The sequence below is a fragment of the Triticum urartu genome, chromosome 2 (genome assembly GCF_003073215.2).
Source record: "Triticum urartu cultivar G1812 chromosome 2, Tu2.1, whole genome shotgun sequence".
Taxonomy (NCBI): Eukaryota; Viridiplantae; Streptophyta; class Magnoliopsida; order Poales; family Poaceae; genus Triticum; species Triticum urartu.
The window spans coordinates 585,715,926-585,730,039 of NC_053023.1; positions in this window are offsets into that span (position 1 = coordinate 585,715,926).

Consider the following 14,114-nt stretch of genomic DNA (forward strand, 5'->3'; position numbering starts at 1 on the left):
AAGAACCTTGCAACTGTGACGCCCGGATAATTAGGCTACAGTAATCCCACGTTAACGATGCCACGTCGCTTTGATTACTGTTAGTAATCTCGCGTTAGTTCGAAACCGATTCAAATTCAAAATCAAAATCAAGCAAACAATAAAAGTTTTTCAAATATTAAAACTAGAATGTTCAATAAATAGTAGATAAATCAGAGGCTATGATAAAATTGTAAACAACATTATTGAAATTTGATAAGTGACTTAAACAACCTCAAACAGTGGCTGAAAACATTATTTACTAACCTTTTTATTAATAAAAAATAAATATGAAATGATAATTACCCCAAACTAGTTTTTGGTGGTAGGATATATTGTCTTGTGAATTGTGGGACAACTCTCATATTTTACAAAACTCTTTTGGTGCCCAAACAATTGGCCAAAACAGAAAAAGAAATAAAATAATAATAAAAAAACAAACTGACAGAAAACTAAACTAAAACAAAAGAGACCCCCCACTGGACCCCTTGGCCCAACTGGGCCATGGCCCAGCCGGCCGCCCCCTGGCCTATAGGCCACCCCACACCACCGAACCCTAGCCCATCACCCCACTCCCCGCACGATCCCCACCTCTCCCCTCGTCTCACTCACCCGCCGCCACCACACCACACACACACGCACACAGGAGAGGAGCTCCTCGCCCCGGTTCCTTCGCCTCTGTCGCCGTGCGCCGTTGCCGGCGGCAACCCCGTCGTCGCCTCGCCTTCGTCCATCGTCGCTCGGTGCACGTCCGCCTCGGCCACCACTTCGACGCTCCGTCGCATCCTCGGCCCCCTTCGACCTCGACTTCCCCTCGACCCTGCGCCCCCTGTGAGGCCCTCCGTCGACCCCCTCTTCCCCTTCCATTTCTCCCGCCGTAGATCGTCGCGACGAGCTCACGATGAGCACACACTCATCGCGCCTCTGTCTCGCACACGACCGTGCCCGACCACCGCTCGGCTCCACTCGCCGCGAGCCCTGGATGCGTCCGCGCACCTTGGCTGCCCCTGGCCACGCCCCGCCGCGTCCTTCCGTGCGCCGGCCGTGCCCGCTCGCGAACCGCGCCGCCCGCCGCAGCTCCCAGCGTTCCTCCAACCCTCCCCCCCACGCCGCGCACCAGCCACCGGCCCCACTTTCCCCCTGCTCTAGCCGTCGACTCCCACGCTCGCTGTGGCCTCGCCCTGCACCATCGCCCCTGCTGCCGCTCTTCTCCCCCCTGTTGTGTAGCCCCGCTGCTGCTGCTCCGCTACCAGTGCCGCTCGCCGCGCGTCCACGTTGTTCCGCCACCGCATCGTCGTGCGTCCCCGCACCGGCCCGGCCACGCCCCCACCTCCAGCCTGCGCCCCCCCGCTCCGATCCTTCGCCGTGGCCGACGCCGACGCCCCACTGGGCGGCCACGGGTGCACGCCCGGGCGCCCACTGCCCGCGAGTACCCGCGCCCGATAGGCCCCCTGGGCCACTGACACGGGGGCCCCATGGCCCAGAACGTTTTATTAAAAAAAAAGAAGAATTAAAAAAAGGATAAATATAAAAATATATAACTAATTAATTAATATTAATTACAGAAATAATTAACTTAATTAATTTTGATTAATTAAACTAAACAAATAATTAATTTAATTAAACATTAGTTATCTAATTAACCTGGTTAGTTAATTAGCTAATTAATTAGTATGACATGTGGGACCCATGCGTCAGTTTGACCAAGTCAACTAACTGTTGACTGCTGACATCACCCTGATGTCATGCTGACATCATAATTGTATTTCCTAAATTAATTAATTCTGTTAGTCCTAAAATGATTTAAATCTTTAATAATTAATATAAAATAAACCGTAGCTCGGATGAAAAAACTTTATACATGAAAGTTGCTCAGAACGACGAGACGAATCCGGTTACGCAACCCGTTCGTCGGCCAGGCGTCCCTGGCATAGTGAACCTGCAACATTTCACCTCCAGTTCATCTGTCCGACAACGCGAAACACCGGGGATACTTTCCCGGATGTTTCCCCCCACACCGGTATCACCTCATACCGCGATAGGGCACCCCTAGCACCGCTACTTGTCATGTCATGCATCGCTATGCATCTGTTTGCTTAAATATTTATTGTTTCTCCCCCCTCTTCTCTCGCTAGACACCGAGACCGGCGCCGCTGCTACCCAGTACGACTACGGAGTTGACGACCACTCTCTCTTGCCAGAGCAACCAGGCAAGCCCCCCCTTTGATCACCAGATATCGCCTACTCTTCTCTATACTGCTTGCATTAGAGTAGTGTAGCATGTTACTGCTTTCCGTTATTCCTATCCTGATGCATAGCCTGTCCTTGCTACTACTGTTGTTACCATTACCTGCTATCCTACTGCTTAGTATAGGATGCTAGTGTTCCATCAGTGGCCCTACACTCTTGTCCGTCTGCCATGCTATACTACTGGGCCGTGATCACTTCGGGAGGTGATCACGGGCATACACAATATACTTTACACAGTTACATTACCTGTGATACTGTTCGGAGATGGGGGCTGAAGGGGCAGGTGGCTCCATCCCGGTAGAGGTGGGCCTGGGTTCCCGACGGCCCCCGACGGTTACTTTAAGGCGGAGCGACAGGGCAGGTTCAGACCACCTAGGAGAGAGGTGGGCCTGGCCCTGGTCGGCGTTCGCGGATACTTAACACGTTTAACGAGATCTGGGTATTTGATCTGAGTCTGGCCATTTGGTCTATACGCACTAACCATCTACGTGGGAGTAGTTATGGGTATCCCGGCGTCGTGGTATCAGCCGAAGCCTTCGTGACGTCAGCAACGGAGCGGCGCGCGCCGGATTGGACTGGAACGCCACTAGGCTAGGTCTGCTTCCGGCCGCCCACGCAACGTGCAGGTGTGCTAAGGGCGATGGGCCCAGACCCCTGGGCGCTTAGGTTTAGACCGGCGTGCTGACCTCTCTGTTGGTCTAGGTGGGGCTGCGACGTGTTGAACTTCCGAGGCTGGGCATGACCCAGAAAAGTGTGTCCGGCCAAATGGGATCGAGCGTGTTGGGTTATGTGGTGCACCCCTGCAGGGAAGTTAATCTATTCGAATAGCCGTGATCTTCGGTAACAGGACGACTTGGAGTTGTACCTTGACCTTATGACAACTAGAACCGGATACTTAATAAAACACACCCTTCCAAGTGCCAGATACAACCGGTGATCGCTCTCTCACAGGGCGACAAGGGGAGGATCATCGGTTAGGTTTATGCTATGCAATGCTACTTGGAGGACTTCAGTCTACCCTCTCCTACATGCTGCAAGACGGAGGCTGCCAGAAACGTAGACTTCGACAGGATTAGTTATCCCCCTCTTATTCTGGCATTCTGCAGTTCAGTCCACATATGATACCCTTATTCCATTTGATACCCATGCATATGTAGTGTAGCTCCTTGCTTGCGAGTACTTTGGATGAGTACTCACGGTTGCTTTCTCCCTCTTTTCCCACTATCCCTTCTACCTGGTTGTCGCAACCAGATGTTGGAGCCCAGGATCCAGACGCCACCGTCGACGACGACTCCTACTACATCGGAGGTGCCAACTACTACGTGTTGCCCGCTGACGACGACCAGGAGTAGTTAGGAGGATCCCAGGCAGGAGGCCTGCGCCTCTTTCGATCTGTATCCCCGTTTGTGCTAGCCTTCTTAAGGAAAACGTGTTTAACTTATGTCTGTACTCAGATATTGTTGGTTTCGCTGACTCGTCTATGATCGAGCTCTTGTATTCGAGCCCTCGAGGCCCTTGGCTTGTAATATGATGCTTGTACGACTTATTTTAATTATAGAGTTGTGTTGTGATATCTACCCGTGAGTCCTTGATTTTGATCGTACACATTTGCGTGCATGATTAGTGTACGATTGAATCGAGGGCGCCACAAGTTGGTATCAGAGCCGACTGCCTGTAGGAATCCCCCTTCCACACTGCTTGGCCGAAGTTGAGTCTAGACATTACAAAATCTTTTACTAACATGGCTGTGTGCCTTATGGGCCCACGTCGCCCTCTGGGTGGTATTAGGATCTTTTACTCCTCGATCCTTACTCTGGGGCTCTGAATTCTCTTCTATTCGGGTTAAATGAATTTTTCTAAAATCTAACATTAGGATCTCGTTATCACTTTCTCCCTGAGAGCCCTTCATTACAGATGATCGACTGCTTCGACAGAAGATTCTGATAATACTCTCCGATGTTCTCCTGAAACTTTGTGCCATTGCTTTTGCAATTCCCTACCACCGAAAAATCCCTATGGATAAATACTTACACCTGTCGTTCTTACTTTTATTCCCAGTTGGTCTTGTTATTACAAGATACCCCGAAATACTTGTCGTTGTTTCGATAATCCTTTGAGCTTACTGCCTTGCTGTTCTTTGTCACCTGAATACCCCTACGGATAATTCTCGCACTTATCGAGTATCCACTCATCCCCCAGTTGTTCATGTGTTTCACAATGGTCATCGAAATACTACTCGATCCTCCAAAAATCCTTAGTAGCTCATTGCTCTGCAATACTTGTCTGCTTGCATGATGGATGCTTTCCATATGTCTGGCAATATTCGTTAGTATCCTTAGACACTGTCATTTTGATCCCTTTGATTCAACATGAGTGCGAATGCACGCAATCATCAGTTGATCCTTCTAAATTATCTTTCCGGCTCAGACGTCATTTTAAACATGAGCTGGTTCTCAACAAATCCAATAGCCGTCGATTGTACCCCTAAGGCTATTCAACTTATCCATCCCTAATCAGAACATTGCTTCTGATCCCTTGATTTGAAAATCATAATTCCTTTGCATTTGAGCTCTGGATTAGTCAGTTGTTTCCATAATCCAATGCCTTTGCATTGTTACTTCCTCTGGTTGTGTGCCGATGCTCACGTCAGCTCTGTTATGGACCGGCAGATCCTTTAATGGACTTTATCCGACGACGTCCTTCATATTCAATAACCTTGTGAGCCTTCCCTCGGATACATAATGCCTTTGGTAAATGGTATCATCTACTTTCTCAACCTTGCTCTACTTTCGAGCTTGTGATATTTACTCTTGAAACTTGTGGTATATGTTTCTAAGAAGCCCCTATGGGTTGAACATATGCCTTATCTAAACTGTGTGAACTCGAAAGTTTTCACGAGTCATACACTTCTGGTATTTTGCCAAATAAAATTTCAACACTACAACTTCTTCGAAAGTGAGAAGTGAATGAAAGGTTATGCATTGCAGAAGTGGGAGTCGACCTTGAACTTTGTGTTCATGCCCATGGACACGATGTAGATCTTATCATTAAAGCTTCTCTTAAATTAAATTATTCCTTTGGTATAAGTTCATCTTATATCCGGGATCTAGCCTTTTGCAATAGTGTTTCCGACCATGTTCTCCTTTAAATACCATTTCACGGACAAGTTTAAGTAATTATCTTCTACAGATCATTGCACCCGACCAACCTTTACTTTGATCTATCGTCGTGTATTACACTCTGGTATCTCAAGAATATCATAGAACTGCATAACTTCTTATGGGTTCTTCATCAACTATTATTTCTCACCGATTCCAATTTTCCCGGGTTCTGGGTTGTCGTCAACCGAGGACACCAATAAGTGAATCGATTCTGCACTTTGGTTCAATAACTCTTAAATAATTGTTGTTGCTTACGAGTTAATAATCACTTAAGTCATTCCTAGCCTGATCGGCTATATCATCATGGTGCTAAATTTTAACTATGCTACTTGGTCCTTCTTCACGGAGCACAATTCTCGACGATGAGCTAAGCTTACGTCGAATTTCCTCATCATATCATTTCGCCTTGAACTGCAAGCTTAATTTCGAGTTTGTGTCGTAACCATGGTTCCAATAACCTTTCGTTTATCATTCGTTTGACTAGATGTCATCACCGATTGATTACATCTTCATGAAATCTCTCGACAAATGTGTCGTGATCATCATCAGCATTCCGAGGTCTTCCAAGATATCAATTGAGTTCATGATGATAAATACCATCCTTGCCCTCGATGATTTGTGTTACCATCGACCACTTTATTGACTTCCCTCCAACACAAACTTGTTCATGTTTTGTGTTATACCTTGAGTTCCTTGCTATCCCGCATTTGTTCTTCTTTACCTTGGAGTATCACCATCTTTAATGTCAAGAAAGTCGTGAGGATTTCATCACCTCTTAAGGATTCTTGATACAAGTAATACTTCTCACCATCACCTTTCTTTCTTGGTCCCCGTGTTGGTTCTAACCGGGATTCCAACAAGTGAACGGTACGGCGTGATTTTGTACTTCTAACAACCCTATTGCTTTGAAGTTGATGGCCGATAGTTCGTTCATAGACTATTGGTTGTTGAACCACCATTCTAACGTTGATCATGCTACCTAAGCCCATCTTTTGGGTGCACCTTTCAATCAATGTTCAATTGTGTATGCTTTCCTCGAGCATACATCATTATATTATATCATTTGATCTTACAAATGTTATCTCCTTGTTCACATAAGTGTGGAAATCCATCTTTTGAAAATCTCAATGAATTGTCGCTGAGTTCATCAGCCACCTCTTCATTCTCTCCTTGGTTTTAATGATGAACTCTTGTTGCGGAACTCGCTTCCATAGTTCGATTCCCGAGAATCTTAAAATGTCATCTTGACAATTTGTGTTGCACTTTCTTCTCAGGCATCCTGAAATCTGAGTTATCCTAACACCATTCAGATCTGAATCTCAGTCAGATATGATGGTTGGAACATATTTCCAAGAGTTATAACATTGGTCCTTATGTGACCCAGTAAGGTGATGTCGTGCCTAGCACACCTGCTCCGAGGCCCTATTGTTATAATTTCCTTTTTGGCAAGGTTAGTCATTCTTCCGTGAGGAAATCGTAAGACTTATTCTATAAGTTGTTCCTAATGGATCCAATGTGTTTCCAAAGTCTGATCTTCACCTGATGACCATGTCAATGCTATCTTGTAGCATGTCTATGAGACTACGATTCTCAACAAGAACATTTGAAGCCCAATGCTAAATGTTTCCTGCTCAGTTATCCAAACACCGCTGTATGTGTAATGTCATGAAATTTTTCTCCCCTTACCTAAAGAGTTTTCTACATTATATCCTGTCATGGGTAGTATGTTCTGCTTGTCCTTGGGAAGGATATACCCTTGAAATATGTGTTTAAACACATTTTCCTTTCCATTGTTCTGTTAATCTGATGCTCACATTTCCTTTACATTGGTTTGTTTAGCCTTTCCGGTGATCTATATGATCTAAGCAGCAATATTCTACTGCTTATGTAAACACATAGGTGCCCAACTATGTCGGTAAGACCCTGTTACTATTGTTGATGACTTCCCGGTAGCCACCGATGGACGAGAACTTTGCCTATTGGTCCGCCTCGTTCAACGAGCAGGAAAATGGTTCTCTTCGTCCCTCGCCCTTGGTATTGACGTTGTTGCCGACATAACTGACATGGTACTCTCTGACATGCCTTGCTATCATGACCGTGCAAGATGTCACTGCTCCTATAAAAAAACCACATGGTGGGCCCATAACCCACAGTTCCACAGGATCGAAACCTGACTCTCCTGTACACTACCTGTTTCCAAGGTTGTTCCTCGCGCTTGACTTCGTATGTAATTCACGGACCACCTGTCTAGTGATCTATTCTGGTATGAGGCGCAATACCAATTCTCGTTGCCCTGAAACCCTTTCACCTTCTAGTTAGGCATCGAACGATTGCCTATTCGTTTGAAGCTTCTCATGGTACCTTCTTACTTTGCTCTCGATATCTTCTTAAGTTTCAAATCGAGAGATACTTATGCTTCTTCCCTGAGTTAACCGTCTGATGCTCGATCTTGTTAGAATCCATCCATATCGAGTTTTCCCTTCTTACCCTTTCGTATGTATGGTGAAGATCCTGAAGGAAGGACGACAACTTCATTATGATGACCTGAAGCAGAGAAATGAAGACATCAGCGCTATGGATCGACCACTTCGAGAAGAGCAACCAAGACCGAGAACACTCATTAGAATTTCGTAACAAACCCCTTTCCCTTACTCCCGCTCCTAAATCTCGGGACGAGATTTCTTGTAGTGGAGGAGAATTGTGACGCCCGGATAATTTAAGCTAATGTAACCCTCCACTAATGTTGCCACGTCACCATGGTTACTGTTGCTAAACTCGCGTTAATTCAAACAGCGTTCGAATTCAAATTTAAATTCCAAGTCAAAATATTATTTCTTCAAACTATAAAACAAAAATGTTCGCGGTGTTGCATTTATTCAGTATTAAATTGTGATGAGTTAACCAACCTCATTTGAATTATTAAAAATGTCCTCCCCAAATTATATAGTGGTCCAATAGCACATTAAATGACTTATTCAATTTCTAAAAATGCCCGAACAATTCCTTTGGCTCAAAAACTTTTTATGCAACCCCACAATGTTGTTCTTGAATTATGAGCCAGATTTCTAGTTTAACTAAGTTCTTTTACTATAGCATTTAAATAAAAAAATGGAGAAATAAATAAAAGAAAAGAATCAAAGAATAAAAAGATAAAACAAAGCCTCCCCTCCATTGGGCCACCCGGCCCATCTACCTAGCGGGCTGGCCCACCTGGTCCCGCTGCCCCCTCCGCTCTGTTCACGGGGGATCGTGGACAGAGCCGATGCGTGCCATGGTCGCGGCCATCGCGGTGGAGGCCATCCGCCGACTCCCCCCCGCCTATAAGGCTAGCGCCCCCTTCCCCGGTGAAACCTAATCGCGCACTGGCCCCCTCTCTTCCTCGTCGCCCTCTCTCTCGCCCAGAGCCGCCCCGCACCCGATCGCTACCGTCGCCGCCCCGTCATCACGGCCGGCGTGGCTGTCGGCCACCCCTCGCCGCCTCTATATGTCGAGAGGCTCCTGCTGCCTCACCCTCGCTCTCCTTCGGCGCAGAGCGGAGCCGGGAGGCTCCTCCAACGACACCCGCACCGGAAGCTCGCCATCCTCATCTTCTTCTACCTTCGGCCGTTGCAACGCCGTCGTCGATCCGCTCGCCTCCGTTCCTCTCCGACTACAACGAGCACGCCAAGCACCCCGCTATGAGGCCCTCCCCCGATTCCCCCGTTTTTCACTTTGATCCATTCATTGGCGGCCATCCCCGTGCTCGTTCGTGGCTGCCATGGCCAGAGCCTGTGCTCCCATGACCCTTGCCGCGCGCTGCCTGCATCGGGCCACACCCTGCTCGCCCTCCCTGCGTGCGCCTCCGCGTGTGCGCCCGCGCGCCCTGGCCTCGCGCCGCTCACTGCCACTGCTCGCTGACTGCTGTTGATGCTGCTAGCTGCTGCCCTTGCCTCTGCTACTTGCTACTGCGATTGTTTGCTGCTCTACTGAACCTACTATTACTACTAACTATTGTAGCTGCTACTATGGTTAGCTTTACAAATATTACATCGAGTAACCCCCTCGGCAGCCCCTAAACTCTGGTTAAACAACTACTAACAGGCCAAAAATAAATATAGTAGATGTACACTTGACAAAACTTCATAATTACTCCACTGGACCAAATTCATTGATGCATGGGTTTAAATCCTTACCAAAAATCACAAAGCTATCTTTTCTTAACCCTGGCATTGTTGTGTGCGTGTGTGTTCTGTGTGTGTGGCCGGCCGCTCTCTCCATTAGCTAACTAGTATTCCTACTAGTTAGTCTAATCAGTTGAGTTATAGTGGCAAATGACAGGGTGGACCCCCACTAAATATCCACTTAAAAAGAAATGCAAGATATGTGTGAATGACACCTGGGCCCCATCTACAGTTTTGACCAGTCAACAGTCAACATTTGACTGTTGACTGCCATGTTGACCACTGTCAGCCTCCGGTGGCCCTGCTGTGCACTCTGCTGGGTTGCACATAGCAATTTCCCCTTTATTTCGAATTAAATAATAATTTTTTGGAATATTGTTAAAACCTTGAAAAATCATAGAAAATAATCCGTAACTCCGATGGAAAAACTTTGTACCTGAAAGTTGCTCAGAACGACGAGACGAACTCGAAATACGCAGCCCGTTCGTCCGCCACGCATCCCTAGCTAGCGAACGCAACTTTCCCCCTCCGGTTCATCTGTCCGAAAAACGCGAAACACCGGGAATACTTTCCCGGATGTTTTCCCCCTTCACCGGTACCACCTCGTACCGCGTTAGGGCACACCTAGCATCACGCTTTGTCATGTCATGCATCGTCATGCATTTGTTTGCATTATATTTATTGTTTCTTCCCCCTCTTCTCTCGCTAGACACCGAGACCGACGCCGCTGCTACCTAGTACGACTACGGTGTTGACGACCCCTCTCTCTTGCCAGAGCAACCAGGCAAGCCCCCCCTTTGATCACCAGATATCGCCTACTCTTCTCTATACTGCTGCATTAGAGTAGTGTAGCATGTTACTGCTTTCCGTTATTCCTATCCTGATGCATAGCCTGTCCTTGCTACTACTGTTGTTACCATTACCTGCTATCCTACTGCTTAGTATAGGATGCTAGTGTTCCATCAGTGGCCCTACACTCTTGTCCGTCTGCATGCTATACTACTGGGCCGTGATCACTTCGGGAGGTGATCACGGGCATATACTATATACTTTACACAGTTACATTACCTGTGGTACTGTTCGGAGTTGGGGGCTGAAGGGGCAGGTGGCTCCATCCCGTAGAGGTGGGCCTGGGTTCCCGACGGCCCCCGACTGTTACTTTGAGGCGGAGCGACAGGGCAGGTTGAGACCACCTAGGAGAGAGGTGGGCCTGGCCCTGGTCGGCGTTCGCAGATACTTAACACGTTTAACGAGATCTTGGTATTTGATCTGAGTCTGGCTACTGGCCTATACGCACTAACCATCTACGCGGGACAGTTATGGGCACTCGACGTCGTGGTATCAGCCGAAGCCTTCGTGACGTCAGCAACGAGCGCGCGCGCTGATTGGACTGGAACGCCTATAGGCTAGGTCTGCTTTCGGCCGCCCACGCAACGTGCAGGTGTGCTAAGGGCGATGGGCCCAGACCCCTGGGCGCTTAGGTTTAGACCGGCGTGCTGACCTCTCTGTTGGTCTAGGTGGGGCTGCGACGTGTTGATCTTCCGAGGCCGGGCATGACCCAGAAAAGTGTGTCCGGCCAAATGGGATCGAGCGTGTTGGGTTATGTGGTGCACCCCTGCAGGGAAGTTAATCTATTCGAATAGCCGTGATCTTCGGTAACAGGACGACTTGGAGTTGTACCTTGACCTTATGACAACTAGAACCGGATACTTAATAAAACACACCCTTCCAAGTGCCAGATACAACCGGTGATCGCTCTCTCACAGGGCGACGAGGGGAGGATCATCGGTTAGGATTATGCTATGCGATGCTACTTGGAGGACTTCAGTCTACTCTCTTCTACATGCTGCAAGACGGAGGCTGCCAGAAGCGTAGTCTTCGAAAGGACTAGCTATCCCCCCTTATCCCGGCTTTCTGCAGTTCAGTCCACATATAATAGCCTTATTCCAGTTGATACCAATGCATACATATGTAGTGTAGCTCCTTGCTTGCGAGTACTTTGGATGAGTACTCACGGTTGCTTTCTCCTTCTCTTCCCTCTATCCTTTCTACCTGGTTGTCGCAACCAGATGCTTGGAGCCCAGGAGCCAGACGCCACCGTCGACGACGACTCCTACTACACCGGAGGTGCCTACTACTACGTGTGCCCGCTGACGACGACCAGGAGTAGTTAGGAGGATCCCAGGCAGGAGGCCTGCGCCTCTTTCGATCTGTATCCCAGTTTGTGCTAGCCTTCTTAAGGCAAACTTGTTTAACTTATGTCTGTACTCAGATATTGTTGCTTCCGCTGACTCGTCTATGATCGAGCTCTTGTATTCGAGCCTTCGAGGCCCCTGGCTTGTAATATGATGCTTGTATGACTTATTTTATTTGTAGAGTTGTGTTGTGATATCTTCCTGTGAGTCCCTTTTCTTGATCATACATGTTTGCGTGTATGTTAGTGTACGTTCAAATCGGGGGTGTCACACTAACAGAATGGGTCAGGTCAATCACATCATTCTCTAATGATGTGATCCCGTTAATCAAATGACAACTCATCTCTATGATTAGGAAACGTAACCACCATTGATTCAACGAGCTAGTCAAGTAGAGGCATACTAGTGACATTCTGTTTGTCTATGTATTCACACATGTATTATGTTTCCGGTTAATACAATTCTAGCATGAATAATAAACATTTATCATGATATAAGGAAATAAATAATAACTTTATTATTGCCTCTAGGGCATATTTCCTTCAGCATCATGGCCATAAGAATAGCAAGCATCACACTCATCAAGGGAGGTTATCTCAATCAAATCACCGGAATCATAATTACCTATAGATTCATGCATATCATCATTTTCTTCCAAAGCAACAATCATTCTCTCAATAAATTCTTTGACATAGGCATTATGAGCATAGTTTTCATAGCAATATTTAAGTATGTCAAAAAATTTCAGATTTTTAGAGAGTAATATCATACTTTTCAATCAAAGAAGCAACTTCATAAGCACCCTTAAAAGCAACAAATTCTGCAATTTGTTTGATATCATAGTAACTATAAACACCCTTTTCATAGGAAGATAAGATTTTATTATCATTAAACTCACATAGGTAGGGAAGGTGTTTTTTAGGGAGCTTAGAGCAACAAGTAAAATCACAAATTTCACAAAGATTCCAATCATAGCACATCAAACAATTTATTTGATTCCATAGGAGTCTCCCTTTTTCAGACAAATGGTGATGCACAAAATGAGCATGCTCATCAAAAGATTTTCCCTCAACTAAACTAGTTGGGGTTTTCAGCACGAGCACATATGGATCGAAGATGATCCAAGTAGAAAACTTTAAGTGGATCCATAGACTTTGTTTCTGAACTTCAATAAACACACAATTATACCAAGCAAACAAACAAAAGAACCAAGTAAGGTATAAGGGAAAACAGAAAGAACGACGAAAGAGAAGGCGAATAAAAACGCAAATATTTTTAAAAATCATTTTAGAAGTGGGGGAGAGGAAAACGAGAGGCGAATGTCGAATAATGGAATGCAAGAGATGAGAGTTTATGATGGCTACTTGGTAGGCTTGACGTAGATCTCCCCGGCAACAGCGCCAGAAATTCTTCCTGCTACTTCTTGAGCTTGAGTTGGTTTTTCCCTTGAAGAGGAAAGGGTGATGCAGCACAGTAGACATAAGTATTTCCCTCAGTTAAGAACCAAGGTAAACCCAGTAGGAGAAACGCGCAAGTCCCCAATAGATGCACCTACACAAAACAATCAAACACTTGCACCAAATGCGATAAAGGGGTTGTCAATCCCTTCATGGTCACTTGCAAAGGTGAGATCTGATAGAGATAGATAGAACTAAACAAAATATAAAATATTTTTGGGTTTTGGTTTATAGATTTGAAAAGTAGATCGGAAACTAATATGATGGAAAATAGACTCAGGGGCCATAGATTTCACTAGAGGGTTCTCTCATGAAGGCAAATAATATGGTGGGTGAACAAATTACTGTCGAGCAATTGATAGAAAAGCACAAAGTTATGACAATATCTAAGGCAATGATTATGCATATAGACATCACGTCCGTGTCAAGTAGACTGACTCCTGCCAGCATCTACTATTATTACTCCACACATCGACCGCTATCCAGCATGCATCTAGAGCATTAAGTTCATAAATAACGGAGTAACGCCTTAAGTAAGATGACATGATGTAGAGGAATAAACTCGAGCAATATGATGAAAACCCCATCTTTTTATCCGCGAAATGGCTTGAGGCAATGAAATCTGAGATGAGATCCATGTATGAGAACGAAGTATGGACTTTGATTAACTTGCCTGATGATCGGTGAGCCATTGAGAATAAATGGATCTTCAAGAGGAAGACAGATGCTGATAGTAGTGTTACTATCTACAAAGCTTGAATTGTCGCAAAATGTTTTTCACAAGTTCAAGGTATTGATTACGATGAGATTTTCTCACTCGTATCGATGCTTAAAAGTCTGTCTGAATCATGTTAGCAGTTGCCGCATTTTATG